Raw genomic sequence first — 18205 nt, 5'->3', positions numbered from 1 at the left:
CATCTCTCAGCTTGTTTGAATTCTTTCCTGAGAGCCAAGTAGTCTGTTTGGAGGTTTTGCAATAGCTCTGTATCTGTCCACAAGACCATGATTRCAGTTCCTGTCCAGTCTTGACTGGCCCCTGGAATAGTCTTCAGCTCTCTGGCTCTGGTCCCATGTGCCGTTTAGCCAGGKATGATAGGGCACAGGCATGCCCTGCTCCTTCATCAAATATCCCAGCTTTTCCTTGGTTTCTGGGGTGGCTCCTAGCCCCTGMTGACCTCTCAGCTGCTGCAGCTGTACCTAGCAGTATTCCAAAGCCCCACTGAAAGCTGTGCTGGGTGTGTCTGTGCAAGCTGCAGRCATGCCCATTCTTTATGCCCATCTGCATGTTAGACACATTTGAAGCTTTAAATAGCTGGTGGCTAGCGCTTGGTGCCCACAGTGAGTTCCCCTTGCTTCACTTTCAGTTCCATATGTGAAGTTGTTTCCTTCAAACCTTTCAAGCTTCTGAAGTGACAGGTACTCTTTCCAGCATGTTTCCCCAGCTCTCTCTCCTCCATATTCCCTGCTGTGGCTATGCTGGGTCTGCTTCCACCATCCTGTACCTTCCACCAGCGGTGCAAAGGGGAGCATGGGCAGCTGTGGGGGTGCAGGAAAGGGGAAGGACAASAGAGGCTGCAGCAGCAGCAAGAGGCTTGCAAATGTGTGTTTCTCACTTCACCTTTCAGCTCAGATTCTGCAAAATCACCCTTCTGCTGCAGCCTCGGGTGGAGAGTCAGCCTGCTGTGTGCCACTGCAGCTCCAGCCCCAGATTAAAGCCTGGCAGTGTGTGTAGGTCACAGCAAAAGCCACACTGATAAATCCAGCAGGAGCAAGACCTAAGGGTGGTTCAGACCTGGCTGTATTTTCTGTGTGGGCATCCCATTTCTGTGTAAGCCACATCCAAACCAAGGAGCATTTCTGAGAGCACAGATTGGGGGGTGCCTTTTAGCTTCCTAGCATCTTTGAGCATGTTGTAGTCTAAGCTGTTCTCTGGAGATATCACTGTAAGGCCAGGAAGAAAAGACTGGAGCTGGGAAATGTGCTCCTAGCTCACCAGTTAGTTATTCTTTCTGTGCCAGCAGCCTCATTTGTGAAATGGAACCAAGTGTCTGCCTATCTGCAATGATTATTTGCTGTATTTGCTGGTGAAATAGCCATGATGCCCAGGCCAGCAGCTGGATGGCTGCTGTTGTACAGCAAGTCTGCATAAGAGACATAGTCTAGTTTGGAGAGGAAAACCACAGGGTGGTATAAGGGGCAGGAAAACAGCAAGAGGTGGGCAGGTGCAGAGGTGAATGAGGACAGGCTGTGGAGARTCCCTGCCTCTCTGCTGGGCCTGGCTGAGACCATAGTGCCAGTCCCTGCTCTGAAGCTGCCCCAGTTTCTGGTTAATGCCTGCAAAATGCTTAGAACATGTAAAAGTGCTAAGTGCTATAAATTATTATTAAGAATAGACTATCCTGKGATGTTTGGGATTATTAAAACGTCCTCACTGGACCCTAAATAACCTCTGCTTTGGTCTGGCTGGGCACAGGTTGATATTTTTATTTCTTTCCACCCTACTCYATGCCCAGCCAGGCAAAAATATGGACCATGTCCCAGCCCAGCCGGGCTGTCAATGGGAGCACTGCAGCACAGAGAGCCCTGGTGTGCCCTGGGTCTTGCAGGCAGCATTGTTCCCAAGTCTACAGCCAAGCTCTGCTCACCCTCAAGGTGCTCCATCCCCCCTCAAAAACCCTCCCTCCCCTCAGCTGTCCAACCATGTCTCAGTGCATTGGTCCTTCCACTCCTCCTCAGCTACATCCATAGCAATCCAATGATTTAAAATGAATAAGACACTTGAGATGCTACAGGAATGGGAGCTGCTGATGGAGAGAGCCAGGGAAAGAGCTAAATTCCCAGGTTAATGATGAATCACTCRGTGAGTGGAGTCATTGATTTGTAATCATTGCCTGGCTCCCAAATATAATAGTCATGAATTCCTCTGACCAGCAACCGAGACAAGGTTCTTTGGGCTATTCCCAGCACACCTGCAAAAGTTCAAATCTTGCTCACAATAGCAGRGCTCAGAGCTCCAGGAGCCAAACAACTCCATCAGCATTTGCCCTCTAACAAGAGGGGTTCAGCAGCCAGCACACACACCAGGCTGTCACTGTGCTGCTGCTGTGCTTAGCATGCAAATAAATAAGTGAAACAGCATCATTTCCTTCCAATCCTCCACCCATGCCCACCCCAATTCCCTGCTGCTGTCAGCCCACCCTAGAGGTCTGGGAAGTACAAAACAAAGTGAGCCGGTGTGTATTAACACCCCATTGCTTRAGGGGCAAACAGCAGGCTGCCAAGGGCTCCCAGGACATGAGCTGAGAGCCTTGGGTTTTTGGGAAAGGGGCTCAGTGCCATCCAGAGCAGGTCCCAAGCTGTCACCAAGCTTTCTGTGCAAAGATTCCCAGAGCCTCAAGCTTATTATTTRTTTTCTTGTATTCTCTTCTCCTACCCACAGGGGCAAAAATGAGAGCAAACTAGGCAACCAAAACATCCTGKATTAACAAGTGTACTTGACTCTCTCTCTGGGGGATGACTTTAGGGAGGGTAGAAGCCCAGTGCTACCATGGGAATTGTTTTCTTGCTTTTTCCATTAGTCACATCAGGTTTCCTGCCTGCCCTATRGTGTCTGTCCATCACCAGGCTGTGGTGACTCATGGAGGTCAGTGTGGTTTTGGAGGGATTTGCCCTAGCATAAAAGTAGGCAAAATTCCTGTTCCTAGGAGCTATATTCCATACAAATATCCTCCCTACTCCCAGCCTCCTACTCCATCCATCTGACTTCCCCAAACAGAACCTAAAGGCAGCCACATCTCTGTGCTAATCCCTTCACCTCTGCCCCTGAGCTCCATCACACCTTTGACACAGAGGATCCGAGTTCATCCATGGTCACTCTGCAGCTGTGAGCATCCCTGTGACCTCTGCCAGGACATCCTGTGTCTCCATGTCAACCATCTCCTCATCTCACTGCCTCTCCATTTCTCTGTGTCTACATCACCCACACTGCTCCACCATCACTTAGGTTCAAGCCCAATCAATAATAAGTACAAGGCCTTGCAGTGGCACTGCACCATGTTTCCCTTCCTCTCTCTCTCACCCTGGCCTCTCATAGAAGTCTGACCAGAAAAGACATTCTACTCTGCACCCCAGAGCTGTGGCTCTTACACTCTAAGGCTCCAGAAATGCTTTGGAAGAGAGGATAGCAAAGGCTGGGAAGTATATCAGCAGATAGACCCGACCTTCAGCTTCTCAGAAGTCACCCCACTCTGTAGAGTTTCTTTTCGTCCTGTGCGTGAGACAAGGAAGTCAGCACTTAGAATGGGTTTATACTACAAAATTAACAGTAGTGGGGAGCATTTGGGTTAAAACTGACTGGCCAAAAGTGCCTGTCTTGTAGCCAAGCTTCATCCTGCCTAGGCAAACCTCCAAACTTTATTAAAGCCTTGAGATGTCAAAACAAAGCTTCTGCATGGTTCCCTTTAGAGGTACCTCCATATACCATGCCACAAACGCAGAYGCTGGCTTCAAGCCAGTCAGCACTAGCAGCCCTGCCAGCAAAACTTCACTCTCCCAGGCACTACCCAGCTCCTTAGGCAGGGTTGTGCTCTGCAGGGATTTGTATTGCTCTCAGCTATAGCAACACCTGAGCARCAGAGTTTAAAGCAAGGTGAAGGGTGCTGATCACAGCACCAGTCACCTGCCCAGGGTACACACTGAACAGCAGAGCCCAGCCACTYGTGATCATTACAGACAAAGGGCATTTCTGGCATGCCTAGACTTGTTCATCCTGTTCTTCAGAGGCATTTCAGCCCAGCCCATAACACTCTTGTCCCCTCTCACTTCCCACCCTCAGCCTGCAGGTGGTGATAGGTACAGTCTTACCTTCAGCTAAATCGCTGTGTCTCCCCAAGAGATGCTCTTCCCCACAGCACTGCCCGTGTCACCACAGCAAACAGACAAGTCCTCAGGGCACCCACCCTAATAAGGTGACAAGGGCGTGGAGCACCTAGTCAGTGCCACTTTTACAAGATCTTCAGTGACAAGCTTCAGTGTGATCACTGAACTCATCAAGTGAGGCACAGACAGAGACTTGAAGGAGGCTTTTGGGGTCTTTGAGCCAAATGTCTTTTGATACTATGAGAATACAACAGGGAACAAATAGCTCAAGTCCAYCTTCTTTCAGTGTTGGTGAGCAAGCCTTGTCTCTTGAACCTCACTGTGAGCTCTGAGAGTGGCTCTGGTGTGAATGCAGCTGTGAATTTTGCTGTGTACCCACCGGCTGTGGGAGCCAGCACGGCTGAAGGGACCACTTCCTCCAGCTGACCCTGGGAATCAATCCACACCTAGCACAGCCCCCTCCAGAGTGACATGTTAGGAGCCCTGGAGAGCCATTATCCTCATCTGCCTGAAATTCCTCTTACCTATGGCCTCCTTCAGTTTGCAGAGCATCCCTCACTGCTCTAGCACACATTAAGATTTTGGTATGTGGCACATGTGTGCAGGAATGCTGCTGCCCATCACTGCTTTGAATTGTAATATGTGAGAGCTTCTTCCTTTCTATTCTGCCTGATCAGTATGTCCTCTGCAGACACAGGGTGACTATTTCCCACTGTGTTTTCACTCTGTTGGTGACAACGCAGGAAAATCACAGGCAGCATCAGGGATGTAGGCATCAATCAGTGTGTCATGTGTGAGGGCTGGCACCAAGGAGGAAGGTGAGCCTGGAGCTGAGGGTGGCAGAAGGTGGCATGGGGCAATGGCCACACTGGCAGAACTGCAGCCCCACAGTGCCCAAGCAGGAACAGCAGAGCAGGTCTGGTGATAGCAGTCAGGTTCAGCTGACAGACCAGTGATACTCATGGTGACGAGACTGATCTGAGGTCAACCCAGGAATTGAAGTCCACAGGCCAAGGTCCATATAAACAGGGCACATGGCACAGCAAAGCTGCAAGGTAGCCCAGCTGGGGAGCAAGGCCAAGAGCCTCAGCTAGTGAGCAGCAGGACAGGCCCTCACTGGGGCTTTTTAGCAGAGCTTTCTTGAAGAGCTCTCTTCAACATCAGACACTTGTGTAATTATCTAAGTCAACCTTGAATAGAGAGAGCCAAACCCTCAGAGGATGCACTCAGAGCCCTGACACTAGCTAYCATGCTGCCTTCTGAAGGCAGGTAGAGATGCAAGGGATGAATATAATCTGCTGCCAATCTCCAGACTGAAGCGCCATAGCTCCTCAAATGCTGATAGTAACAGCAGTGGGCATTTTAAAGTGAAAGATCTTTACCATGCAACCCTCTGCCTTCTGCAGCAGTGAAGTTCTCCACTCTTGTAATGATCATATGGAAAGAATGTGGCAAGTTGGTGTTAAGAAAGGGAGCAAATAGTGAAACTGTAAACTGTTTAAAAATAACTCTTTTAACAAAGTTTTGAAACAGAGCTGGGGACAGAACTCAGTGCAGTGAACAGGAGGGAATACTGTCTCAGGGTAGTATGTTTGTGCACAGACCTTCTAAGGTAAAACAGTATTCACATTTTCCCTCTGGAGAAGGAGAACCATCCACCAAACCAAGCTTGTAACTGGCCAATRGTTCTGGTATTTTCTGTTTATTCACCATGTCATGAGTTGACCTGAATCACACCCTGTCTGCATCTCTCTCCGGTGTTCAAAACCCACCTCTGGGAGACAACAGGAAAGATGAAATGCTCAGTATTCATGCCATCTTCACCAATCCCTGAGGAGAAGAGTGGGGCTAGAAGTCACCAGCACCCTTTCTGGATCAAGATGATGATGTATCAAGGTGCCATAGTGTGCTAATTTCACAGATTTTAGCCTTAATTCTTCAGCCAGCTTCTGCTCCAGCAAAGCCCTACTGCACTACCAGAAATGAGGCTTTGTAAAAGATACAAAGGGCAATGCCACAAGCAGTGAGACACAGCCAGGCTGCAGCTTGTTGAAAGGGTCCACCTCCGTCAGCATGAAGAAAAAAGATSCAACAACTGCATTTAGTCTGAGGGCATCTTAATATCTCTGAAACTGCTGGCCAGCCTTCTCTTGCCACTGTCCCAGCATCACCCATCGCTGCACTGAGGTAAAGCTGTAACTCCCAGCACGGGATGGGGGCCAAAGGGAATTCACTGGGGTACTCGGGCTCTCCAGCAGCCTGGCAGCTCATAGGTCTGCAGTGGAAATTAATCACTGAACCCAGGGAAGCACACCTTAAACAGAAAAAAAAAACAAACACCACCAACTTTGCTGAGGAAGCACCTTAAATAAAAAAATCAAACAGCACGACAGTGCATGTCTAGCCTGTTGAAATGACATTGTAATTAAAACTTAATGAAAAGCGCCATTTATTGATGGGTTGTATTAACCTTGTCTAAAACCATTTGGACAAATTAAAACTCCTCTTGGTCTTTTCCTGCCAAGCTAAAAGCAGCAAGTCACGAAACAAATCAATAACACTGGCCACATTGGTTCTTTGTTCRGGGCAGAAGAAAGCTTTGCTGTTGGAAAGCTTCAGCTGGCATGGCTTCAGCCACCGAGACGCTGCCTCCTGGCCTCTGCCAGGGCCCCTGCTGGCGAGCCCCAAAAGAGATTGCCAGGGTACTTACATGGGCACATAAAGAATGCTCCCAAAAGCGCTGCCGGGGACCAGCTGTCCCACTCCGGGGGACACTTCCAGGTTATTTGCATGAGCAGATATAAATCTATGCCCCAGAGAGCACTGCCAAGGCCCCTGCTGGCACACAGCAGGGGCTGCTGCCAGGGTACTCACCCCAGCACAAAGCAGGACGGCCCGGGGGTGAGRCTGTCACAGACGCTGTGTGTGCACACCTCGTCCCTTCCAGGGTGCTTCATAGCACTGTTCCTACGGGAACAAAAACACACAGGACCCTGCATCCCATCTGCATCACTTTCTGCTGTTTCTTTGCTGGCCACAGACCGGTAAAGCAGAAAAACTGCCAGATCTTGAGCTCTTTCCTTCCCTCACCCAGCTGCGTCCGTTCCTCTCCAGCCACACAACAGCTGAGCAGCTCAGCACTGTGCCACCTGCTCCCCACCTCCAACACATCCCCCTCCAAATCCCACGTGCAGCCCCCCCGSGGATGCTCAGGGCTTTGCCTCTACCGCTGCACCCTCCTTCCTCAAGACTTCACCCCCACAGCAGCCACAGGGCCAGTCAAGCCAGGAAACAAGTGCAGTGGCCAGGAAACAAGTGGAAACCTTGGAAGGAAACCAAATACACCTGGCTGAGGAGGCTCGCGTGTGCTCTTGGGTTTATTTAGGCTGTGACCCTGGTGCTTCCCCTGAGATTCTGCTGTGGCTGGGGCTGCTCTTGTTCCCCTTCACTCGTCTGCTGTACTCAGCAGCACTTGCATGGACCATCTCTTGTGTGAACACCGCTAAGARTGTGGATATGGTGGTTTAACTCCAGCTGTCCTCATGCAATCAAGCACACACCAGGCTGGGCCCTTTTTGGGTGCTGGTAAGTCCTCGGTCTCGGTTACAGCCCAGGGGAATTGTGTCACTGGGCTGGCAGCCCTTCAGTGACTGCACCTAGCAGGCGATCTGCAGGGATGTTCAAATGGATGAAACACTTTTAGAGAGAAATCATTTAGGAGCTTTCTCTTTGGAAATTCCACTGCTGCAGCATAGCCAGCAAAATCAACCCCTGGAGAAATTAATAAGAAGAAAGTTTGCTTGTCTGCTTCTTCCTTAAGCAGATAGTTAAGTGAAACTCGTTGCTCTAAGATGTTTCTTTGAGGCAAAGGATTTTTTGCCCGTTTTCATAAGTGCCCAACATGAGCCCATGCTGGAGTCAGGACTCTGCAGCCACYACCCTGGAGCCATCCCTCTAACCTTCCATTGCTCTCAGCACTGGTCAGGATTACAGTGGGCATATTCAGTGCTTGGCAGTTTAAACAGAAATAGAAAACTGATTTGTGTTACATCAGATAAGCTTTTACTCTCCTCTAGATTTTTGTTTTTGCCAGGGATCCGCATCATGGGCAGTGACACAAAAATCTCCAGTAGGTAAGATCAGGAAAGCGTCCCTACTGACAAAACACTTCCCAGACTCCACTGGCAAAAATTGAATTCRGCTTTGGCAAGCAGAGCTTGCATCACTAGCAGCCTTTGTTACTTTAATTATAGCTTTTAATATTGCCTATAAAAATGTTTGAGACCTGCTGAACTCTTTTCTGAATCCTGCTGAGACCCCTGGGCTCCATCACATATGGCAGAAGCACATTCCATAGGTAAATGTGCACAGTGTGAAAAGGGATTGCCTTCAATTGCCCTCATATGATTTCTAATGTAATTGAATATCTCTGGTTTTCACACAATGAAACAGAGATGAGTTCCCAGTGAATCTTTTTGAGCTGCTCATTCTTTCATGGAGTTTTATCAAGCTGCAACCACAAAGAAGGGAAAAAAAGACTTTGACTCAACTCTGTCTGGGGACTCAGCTGCTTTTGTTTTTACTGTGGGGTTCTGCTTCCCATTTACATTCAGAATTATAAAGACTTTGTCTAGTGTCAAAAGTGAGTTCTTGATGCTCTTACCTTTACTGCACCCTGGGTTTGTCCAGTCTTCTTGCACTAGCAACGCCAGTGTAGGAGATTGATATAAAGTGCTAGGGAGCAATGTCTGCCATGTTGGTAAGGGCATATGAAGAGGAAAACCCCTCTAAAGCCTCAGGCCTCCTGTTTAGTTTGCAGGATTGCAAAACATAAAAACCTTCCCTGTTTATTCAATTGGGCAAACGTGGTCCAGAGTAACTGAGAGACAGATGTGGAACCCTATGATGCCAGCACTACAGACTYGCTTTTCAAGCTAGAACAATACTTTAAAATGAACAATTCATTACTCGGATCTGTGAAAAGCAGATGAAGCTCAGCYTTTCCTAACCTTGACATTTTCCAGACTGCTGGCCAAATCCATGGTAGAATTCATGTTGGTGGAATAGAGGAAATAAGGGAAGAACTGTTTTCTGTTGTCAGTAATGGTTTAAAACATAATAGGATAAAAGCTTYATTTTATTTTAAGTGCTGGAGACACCAAAGGAAGCAAATACACATATTCATTTTATACAGAACTTGCTCGGTGGGAAGGCATTGTCTTTAAAGGTAGTTGAACTTCCTGCTTTCTCCCTCTATTTGAGATGGCTTTTTTTAAAACAATAGTTTCAAGGAATTTGTTTGCACTAATTCACTCCTCACAAACATTAAAGCCTTTCCTTTATCTCTGAGATCCTTTGACAAAGTTGTTTGGCTGTGAAGAGCATCAYRKTTKSYTYYWAMMRGRAAAAAAGGTGTGCATTTGTCTTGTCTGTGTCACTGCAGAAAATGAGCCAAAGAATTGAACTGTGGCCTGGGTCAGTCTTGTGTTCTCTTGAGTGCAAGGTTTCTCCATTAAAGATTTTTCTTTTTCTTCTAACATGGTTTGTTAGCTTTCTAAAAGGAGACCTAAGGATGTGACTTAACCTTGCAGAAGGAAGGAAACCTCAAGTATAGGCTGTTCTCCCATTCTGAACTTACAGCAAACCTTTGCAGAGGGTTCAGTATTCTTGCTAAATAAATGTGGCACCACAGTGGTGTGCATGGAAAATAAGGAAGGCATGGCTATGTGAGTGTTCCCAGCTTTATGGAAAAGACATTCACTTAATGACATCTTGCACGTAAGTGTAGCAAAACAGCAACCTACATGATTCAAATAATTACAATCGAAAGGAGTATAAATATATTCTTCTCTCCTCACCTTGCTTAGGGGAAAAAATGCTGGGTATCCTTGTTGCTATGTGATGGAGGATTGGTGACTGCAGGTGGCTGCTAAGGACTCTGAGGGTGCTGGCTCTGGCCCCCTGATTGCAGTCTCCCGGGATGGAATGTGAGCCTCCCCATGTCCCACTCTGCCCCCAACAGCCTCCCTGATGCCTCATGTGATGGAAAAGGGTTTGGATGGCTTGGGGATGGCTGTTGGGTGCTGTGGTTGGCAATGCCTTGGGCTAGAAGCTTTGGCCAGTTCCCAGAATGGGGCTATCAATGGCAGTGAGACTTGGTGGAATGAGTCCCACACCCTGAGGGCTCTGCAAGATGATGAGAGGGACAGAACTCCTCTCCTTCAAGGAAAGACTGATTTGGGATTATTCAGCCTGGACAAGGCTCTGGGGAGATGTTATTGTGGCCTTTTAATACTGGAATAGGTTTTTATAAGAAAGATGGGAGACATTTCTTTATGGGGTGTGTTGTGATAGGACAAGCACTAATGGTTTTAAACTAAGAGAGACTAGATTTAGGTTAGATAATAAGGAACAAATTTTTTATGGTGAGGGTAGTGAAACACTGGAACAGGCTGCACATGGAAGTTGTGGGTTCTCCATCCCTGGAAATATTTAAAGTTGGGCTGGATTTAGCTCTGAGCAATATGATGTAGTTGAGGATCTCCCTTCTCATTACAGGGCAGTTGGAACTAAATAATCCTCAAAGGTGCCTTCCAACACAAACCATGCTGTTACTCTATGACATGTGCATGCACATGCACACTCACCCTTCAGAGGACTAGCTGGCCTGATAGAGAATGCCTTTCTGATATGACTTATCTTTTCTGAAAGGCACCACAGAGTCCCAGAGTATGAGGCGCTGTGCATCTCTGTTTCTAATGACTAAAACTGGTAATGGTAAAGGCTTTATGGCTCTGAGTGTTCCCTGTTCTGATASAGTCCCCAAAGACACAAACCAGAGGAAGACCTCGTGTAAGCAAAATGCAACAATTAGTAAGTTCATTCACCAGAAGGCTGTTTGCATGTGCTATTGCAATTGCTGCTCCACTTACCCACTGCAGGCTATTTTGACAACCATGGTCTGCTCACTGGCACAGCTTAATGTCGCCCTCTTTGCCGWGTGTTTTGTCCCTGTCCTCCCCCAGTTCTGTTACGTGACACTTTCTGCCCAAGAGTGTTAGTGCATTAGCCACTTTTCAAACGATTGCTTCCCCACTGGGCAGGGTCTTTACAGAGCAAGGGGATGGAGGCTGCGAGACTCTCAGCTCCAAAGAGATTTTTCCCCTCTCTGGTTAGTGGTATTCCCTGARCCGTGCTGATGAAAGACACAGATGTGTCTGCAGAGGAACAGCTCTCAGTGCCTGCCTCATTCCCCAGAGTCCTCTTCAGCCAGTTTGATGTCTAAGTGGAAGGGAAGAAAATAAGCTGACAGTGGGGTTACCACCCAGATGATTTTCTGAATTGATTAGCTGCGTTTTCATAGGTCTCACAGCCACACAAACAGCCACCTCGTTGGACCTYGCAAGCTAAGTAATGACCTCGGCTAGGAGAGCTCTAGAGAAAGACCAGCCATAATGATGTGCTGCYTCCTATGAAAGAAACAAAGAACAAGCCAGGGGAAAACAACATGAAGGACACTAAATAACAGCTAGAAAGAGGCAAGGAAAATGCKGCTTGCAAGAGTGAGATGAAAAATAAGCACCTTTCAGCAGCAGCTGAAATTTGTATGTAAAACACTGGGCAGGCAAGGAAAAGAGAGCTGAGACCAGAACTTCTTGAGGTCGGTGAGCACCGGGCAGGCTCATCAGCAGCTGAAGGCCTTCTKTGGGTGTGTTATGATAGAGGTGATGTCGTAATAAAATCCAGATGCCTTCAAGCTGTCATGTGCTGGCCAGCTCACTGCCACACGTGGGATGGCAGGAACACCCTYAGCAGCTCTGTCCATTACCTCTCTGACAAGCATCACCTCCTAACCTGGGCTCCTGCAYCCCAAACCTTCCCAAGYRGAGGTTTCAGCTCAAGCAGGCACTGTCCATGCTGTGGAACCCCCACCAGTGCTGCCCCCGCCAGTCTCTGCCCTGCTTTTGTCGGGTGGGACAGCAGGCAAACAGCACTGGCTGTCAGTGCACTCTGTCTGTCTGTCTGTGGTCTTGTGTCCCAAAGGCAAAACTGCTGGGATGTGCAAATGGGAGAGGCCAGGCCAGGACTGCCCAGCCCAGCAGCCATAATTGGGCTTCCTCAGTTTCTCACAACATTTCTGGGGGGAAGGCTCTCTGTCAGCGTCTTTGGGCAGCCCCACTTGCAAGGAAGATGCCCTGCAGGCCGAGAGCGAGGGTGAAGCCCTCTCTGACTGGGCTGCAGAGGGCTTTGGGGTCCCTAAGTGTCCCACAGAGACTGYCACAGGGGCACGCTGTGCCAGACTCCACTGAGATCATGGGCAGCTTAAGAGGGGTGAGTTGCGGAAGTGCAGAGGCTTAGGCTGGCCTTTGRAGGATTTAGATCACACACGGAAAATCGGTCTTTGAATGGGAACAAATGGTCCAGCCTTCCTTATCTTTTACTCCCGCCTCCTTCTCATACCAGAGAATAATGTAGATTAGAAGAGGGTTGGCGAGAAGGCTGCTGTAGAGCCTCATCCCTTTGCTCTTTCCCATCTGTGCTGTACTATCCTGCCAGCAGTTTTTATTTGACCAAAAGAAAAAAAAAAAAAGCTTGAAATAAAACTCATACGTTCTACATTCCCTCTGCAAGTGCCCCAGCCCAGAACTGCAGCCTGCTGCTCTCAGTGCCTCTAATTAGCTAAGCAAGGCAAGCACTCATTAGCCCCACCTGGGTCACTCTGCGACTGGGAAAGGGAACATTAACCCCCACATAAATAAATGCCTCCAGAATAAATAGGTGAGAGGCAGATTTGTTGCCTGTGCCAGCCTGTCCTGGCAGTAGGGCCTCAGATAGCCTGGCCCTGGAGCAGGGCACCTTTGGGTGGTGACAGGGGTGCTGCTAGGAGGGACATCGTGCAGGGAGGGTGGATGTGCTGACACTGCTCCTCTGCGCAGCCCAATCTCCCAGGAAGGTGCTATCAGCTCAGATTTGAAGAGGAACTTCAGGAGGGGCAAATATTTGTTACAGCACCGCAAAATCCAGCAGTGCATCTTTAGTTGTTCTCGTGCTGTGAGTGCTTTGCCAGTAGAGTCTCCCAGAGTGTATCTCTGTGGGGACAGAGGGAGGCTTTCTCTGGCACGGTGGGTATGACTGCAGTGACAGAGTTTGGCTTGACACGGATCTGCTGTTTTATAGCCATAACTTCAGACAGCTAAGCAAATCCAGCTGCCAGCTCAATTAGAAAAATTAGATGTGTTTTTTGCTAGTTATGGCATAAGGGATAAGTGAACACAGAATGACTCCCTGTGCTACCACACAGCTATTTCTGTCCTTGTAGATAAAGGTTTTTCTCAGATCAGCTATTTTTTTCAGCTGTGGTTGTGCATCAAGCCCCAGTGTATAGCTCAGGGTGATGGGTAAAGCACATACATATGGGATAAATCAATCCATTTCAGGCTGTTTGTAGCCTTTAAGTAAAGGCACTTAGAGGCTGGATTCTCCCAAAATGGGCAGGTGGAGTAAGTTTTAGAGTAGAAATAAATGTGTGGTTCCTTGTTCAATTTAATTCATTATTATTTTCAGGAAATTGGTGCTAAACATAGGAGGCACCTTGGTAGGAAAGGACAACAGAGATGTAGAAGTAACTGCTCTGCCTGGATACAGGAGATGGTGAAGAGCACTGAGCAGGGGTAAGTCCTGAAAGGAAAATCTGCCTGTCTTTCTGTCTCTGTTACAAAGAAACAGCATGGGGCACAGCAGCTGCAGCAGCCAACAGCAGGAAAAGGATGGGGAGTGCTTAAAATACTTCTTGACTCTGAATCTTGGGACTGTAGAGARGTCCCACAGGTGGGAGGATGTTTGGTACAGACAAGGCCATTGATTGAGCCAGGCATGAGAGACACCCCTGTCAGAACTGGGATCTTGAGGCAGAATGTTCACTGATACTGACTGCACTAAAGAAAAAGCATACTATTTTTTGCTAGCTCTTTCCCTCCTGTGGTTTATTTTCCCTCAGCTGGATCAAAGGAATTAGTTTGGCTGTTTTCTCTTTCATTTCAAGTCATCTTTTCTTTCTGTTTGTTAATCTTCCCCAGAATGGTCTTCAAAGATGGGGTTGGAAAGGCTGCAGGGGAATATTCGTTGTCAGTTTGGTTTCTATTTAATATCTATTGTAATGGTATCTGAATGTTTTGCTAAATGAATTTTTGCTTGGTTTTGCTTTCGACTTGATTACTRTGATGCTACTTCAGACAAATGGTAACCCTCTCCTATGGGAAAGAAACTCAGTTGAAAAAAAGCAATTGCTTAGGAAAGATGAAGGTAGAGTTGTGATGGCTGTTCAGAGACTCTGCATCAGAAAGAGARCTGTGCATCATAAATCTCCCATCTGAGGGGGGTGAGAGAGCACTTCTCTACCACATCTCACAGTGTGCCAGGAGCATGTGCGCCTAAACACTCCTGTGGGCATTTTTAACCACCAGGACTGGCTAGAATCTATATACCATGTTACATCTTAAAATATAGGATCTCTGGAAATTCCATCCCCTTCCCTCCCCAAACACACATTTGCCCCTGGAAACTGATCTTTACCCCCACAGAACCCAGGTAAGGTAGCACATTTCATGTCACTGGTAGGAACAGCCCTAGCTGGGTGTTTGTGGTGACAGGAGGTGGTGGGAGGATTTGCTATTTGCCTGATGTGCTGTTTCTCTGATTTAAGTTTCTTATTCCCCTCAGGCTCAGCTGTGGCTCACTGCCAGTATTTGATCATGTTTTCAGAGCATGATTAATTGTGCTTTTTTGCTTGTTCACATAACAGACCAGTATCATTTAGGTTGGAAAAGACCTTTATGATCATCAAGCCCAACCATTACCCAGCACTGCTAAGCCACATCCCTTTTGCTACATCTGCATATCTTTTAAATATCTCTGGTACTGGTGACGCAAACACTTCCCTGGKCAGCCTGCTCCAATGTTTGATAACCCTTTTGGTGAAGACATTTTTCCTAATATCCAATCTAAACCTCTTGAGGTACAACTTGAGGCCATTTCTTTTTGTCATATGATTTCTTACCTGGAAAGAGAGACCAACACTCACCTTGCTACACTTCCTTTCAGGTAGAGAGCAATAAGGTCCCCACAGTTTTCTTCAGGCTAAACMACCCCAGCTCCTTCAGCCATTCCTCATAAGGCCCACTCTTTGGAGGAGGAAGGATATGTGCCCCATAATTTAGTGACCAYTCATTCTAAATGAGAAGGTTAATAGCTTGAACACTTCATATTTTAACCCTAAGCTTTTTCCCTCTCTAATTGTAAAGCATAATAGGTTTTATTTCCGTATGACTGTTCCCTGTGGGGCTTTGTCTGGATTTATAAATCAAAGCCTTCCTGCCTCATTTTGGGGCCTGGGGGCAGATTCTGCCCTCACCAAGCATAAAGTAGGGTCATCCAGCTGCCAGCAAAGTTRCCCCATTTTGTCTGCATTGCTGGGAGTGGCCCCTGGGAACAGGCAAAGGCAAAGATGGCCACTCAGATAACTGGCAGGATGGTTGGGTGCTGAGGACTTTTGCAAATTTGATTGTTGAGTGGCTCAGTTTTTGTGATGCCATGATCTAGCAGGGCAGGCAGTATCTTGGGAGCTGGGGCAGRCAGACAGAGCTGCTGGCATACATTCCTCTGTTCCCAGCAGGAAAATGAGGCTTAGACATGAAGGTGAACCAGGAAGGCTGGGTGTGGGAAACCCAAGTCTCGAAAGCTATTAAGGGCGGAAGAAAGAATAAATCAGCTGGCCCTTCTCCCTGCCAATGAAGGCCTTTCTCCATTGCATATTTACTTGCATTTTCTTTGGGCCACACACTTAAAACAAGTCAATGCTTCCACAGGCACAACCGTTTCACCACAGGCAGGTGGTTTGCTGGAGGATCCTCATCTTGAGCTCAGGGAAAAGCAGAAGTACATTGGCAGAGCTGTTTGGGGAGCTGGGAGCAGGAACCTAGAGGTTCTTCTGGCCTTCTTCTTCTGTGATCTGTTTGTCAGATCTCTGCTCAGGAGCCTATGGCATCCTTCCTGCCTAACTGTAAGGAGTGCTAGCAGCTTGTGTTGAGATCCTGCTAGCATGGAAACCTCTGCAGCTGAGCCTCAGGTGTTTGGTGAGAGCTGGTAAAAATGAACCAGCTGGAGGAGTCAGTGGATGACAGTGTCACTAGTAGTACAAGCAAGTGTTTTCTTTCCGTTTCTGTGCTGCTGGTTTAAACTGGGCTAGTGACAAAGAGAGGTGACCAGCCACTGTTGTGTGGCTGCATCCATCCCTGGGTAGGCACATTTCTGAGCTGAGTACCAGGCTGAGGTGCAAGGKTGTGCTTCGGGTTCCTTGGAATATGAATCTGATACCTGCAAAATATAATGTGTAAAGCCATTTCCCAGCCCCTGTGGAAATGCAGTGGGAAGAGCAGCCTGCCTCTTCCAGGCTACTGTCAGCTCTTGGCTATCCAGGCCCCCCACCTCAGCTGACACAGTTGCTGGAGAGGCTGGGCTGAGAAGGGTGCAGGCAGCCTCCTAGTCCCACTTTCAACATTTCAGGTCTTTTCTAATGGCCCCTAAATTCAAGACTTTGCTCCTGCAGACTGTCAGGCTCTCTCTTAACCAATGAGAGTAAAAGCTGAATATCTCAAAACCTCATAGTCACAAGCAGGACTGTTCTGGGAAAGGTCTGGAGATGACTCACTGGATTAGTCACTAGCTCTTTTTTTTTTTGAGGCTGGGTATCCAAAAACTCTTCACTCCATGAATCTGCCAGCCATCCCCCATTTCGAGCTGCCTACAGTCACTTTCTTCTGAGCGACTTGATGGATTCTGAAGGTCTTTCCTGGACCTTGTTCTGTTTCCCTTACATTGGAACCAACGTTGTATCTGAACTAGTTAAAATTAAGCTTGTCCTGGGTGAGTTTAATTACACTTAGTGAATTAAGTAAACCAGTAAAGGTGCAGCTAAAAGTGCAGCTTAACTGTTTCAAGAGCAACTACATTAGGAATCTGGAAATAAATAATTTTTTATATGTGAGGGAGATTTTTCTACAAGTAGGACAGACCTCACACTAAAGCCAATACTGAGAATGTCAACTCCCTGCCCTTGGTATTTACAGAGAAACTGGATTAAGTCACTCCACCTCGTCTAGAATAATAATGTTTAGCATGTAAGTAGCATTTTACAATTTCAAAGCAATAAACACAGAGATACCATGGTAATGAGATCTGACAAGGCACTAGCATTAACTAATTAAGCCTCACAACTTCCCTGAGGTGTCTRAATATGACCATTCCCATTTTATAGATGAGGAAAATACATATTAATTGATTTACTCACAGACATAGAGCAATTCAGCAAAAGAACTAGAACCATGGCTCAGTCCTTCTAATGTTTGGATGGCTGCTCAGCCCTCTGTGAGACTCTGCCTTATTTCTAGACCYGTGCATCAGCACAACCTAGTATCCCATTCTTAGCAAGGTTTAGAGATAAATGACTTTTAATTTCTGCTGACTGCTATGGAAAGAATGGGATTTGAATATCTCTCTAGCCAAATGCAGCAGCAGTAAGTGGAGCTATTGGTGATGTTGGAAATGGATGCTAGTGAAATCACAAGAAGTTATCACTGTGGAGTTGCACTCACCACAGAAGCAGCATAGCAGGAAAAGCAACTAGCAGGTGGGTGTCAAATGAAGCTTTGGAAAGGCCTGTGCTGGCTGAAACCACCATGGGCTCTGTCTTTCCAGCCCTTACCACAGCTGCGGGAATCGGTGTGCGCATAGCCAGACCATTTTTAATCTGGGCTTAGTGGTTTACATCAGCACTGAATCTGGCCCAGAAACCTCCATGGGGAGCACAGCTTTGGCACCAGCACCGAACAAGAACCATCTTGTTCTGTGCAGTAGGTACACAGCACTTCTCATAGCATTTGAGATCAGCAGCTTTAGACCACAAATCAAGCTTTCCCTCCTATCACGTCTCTAGGTCCAGACTACAGAAGGCTGGTTGCAACAAAGAAAATCTCAGCCACTCTGCCACCTCTGCTCAGATATCACTAATCCCCATCTAAGAAGGTGTTGAACAGAGAACTGAATCGTTCAGGCTCATAAGCAAAATAGTATTTTAATTCCCCTCAAGGAACGTAGTTTTTCTCTCCYAGAGTGACTGATGAGGACTCCTCTACGCATGGAGAGCTGTCCTGCTGTGAAGCATCCTCTGTATTTTGTTTAGGGCTGT

This window comes from Malurus melanocephalus, unplaced genomic scaffold (assembly GCF_030028575.1).
Source record: "Malurus melanocephalus ecotype Western Australia unplaced genomic scaffold, MMel_1.1 scaffold_22, whole genome shotgun sequence".
Classification (NCBI taxonomy): domain Eukaryota; kingdom Metazoa; phylum Chordata; class Aves; order Passeriformes; family Maluridae; genus Malurus; species Malurus melanocephalus.
Note: the sequence above shows the minus strand (reverse complement) of the source record.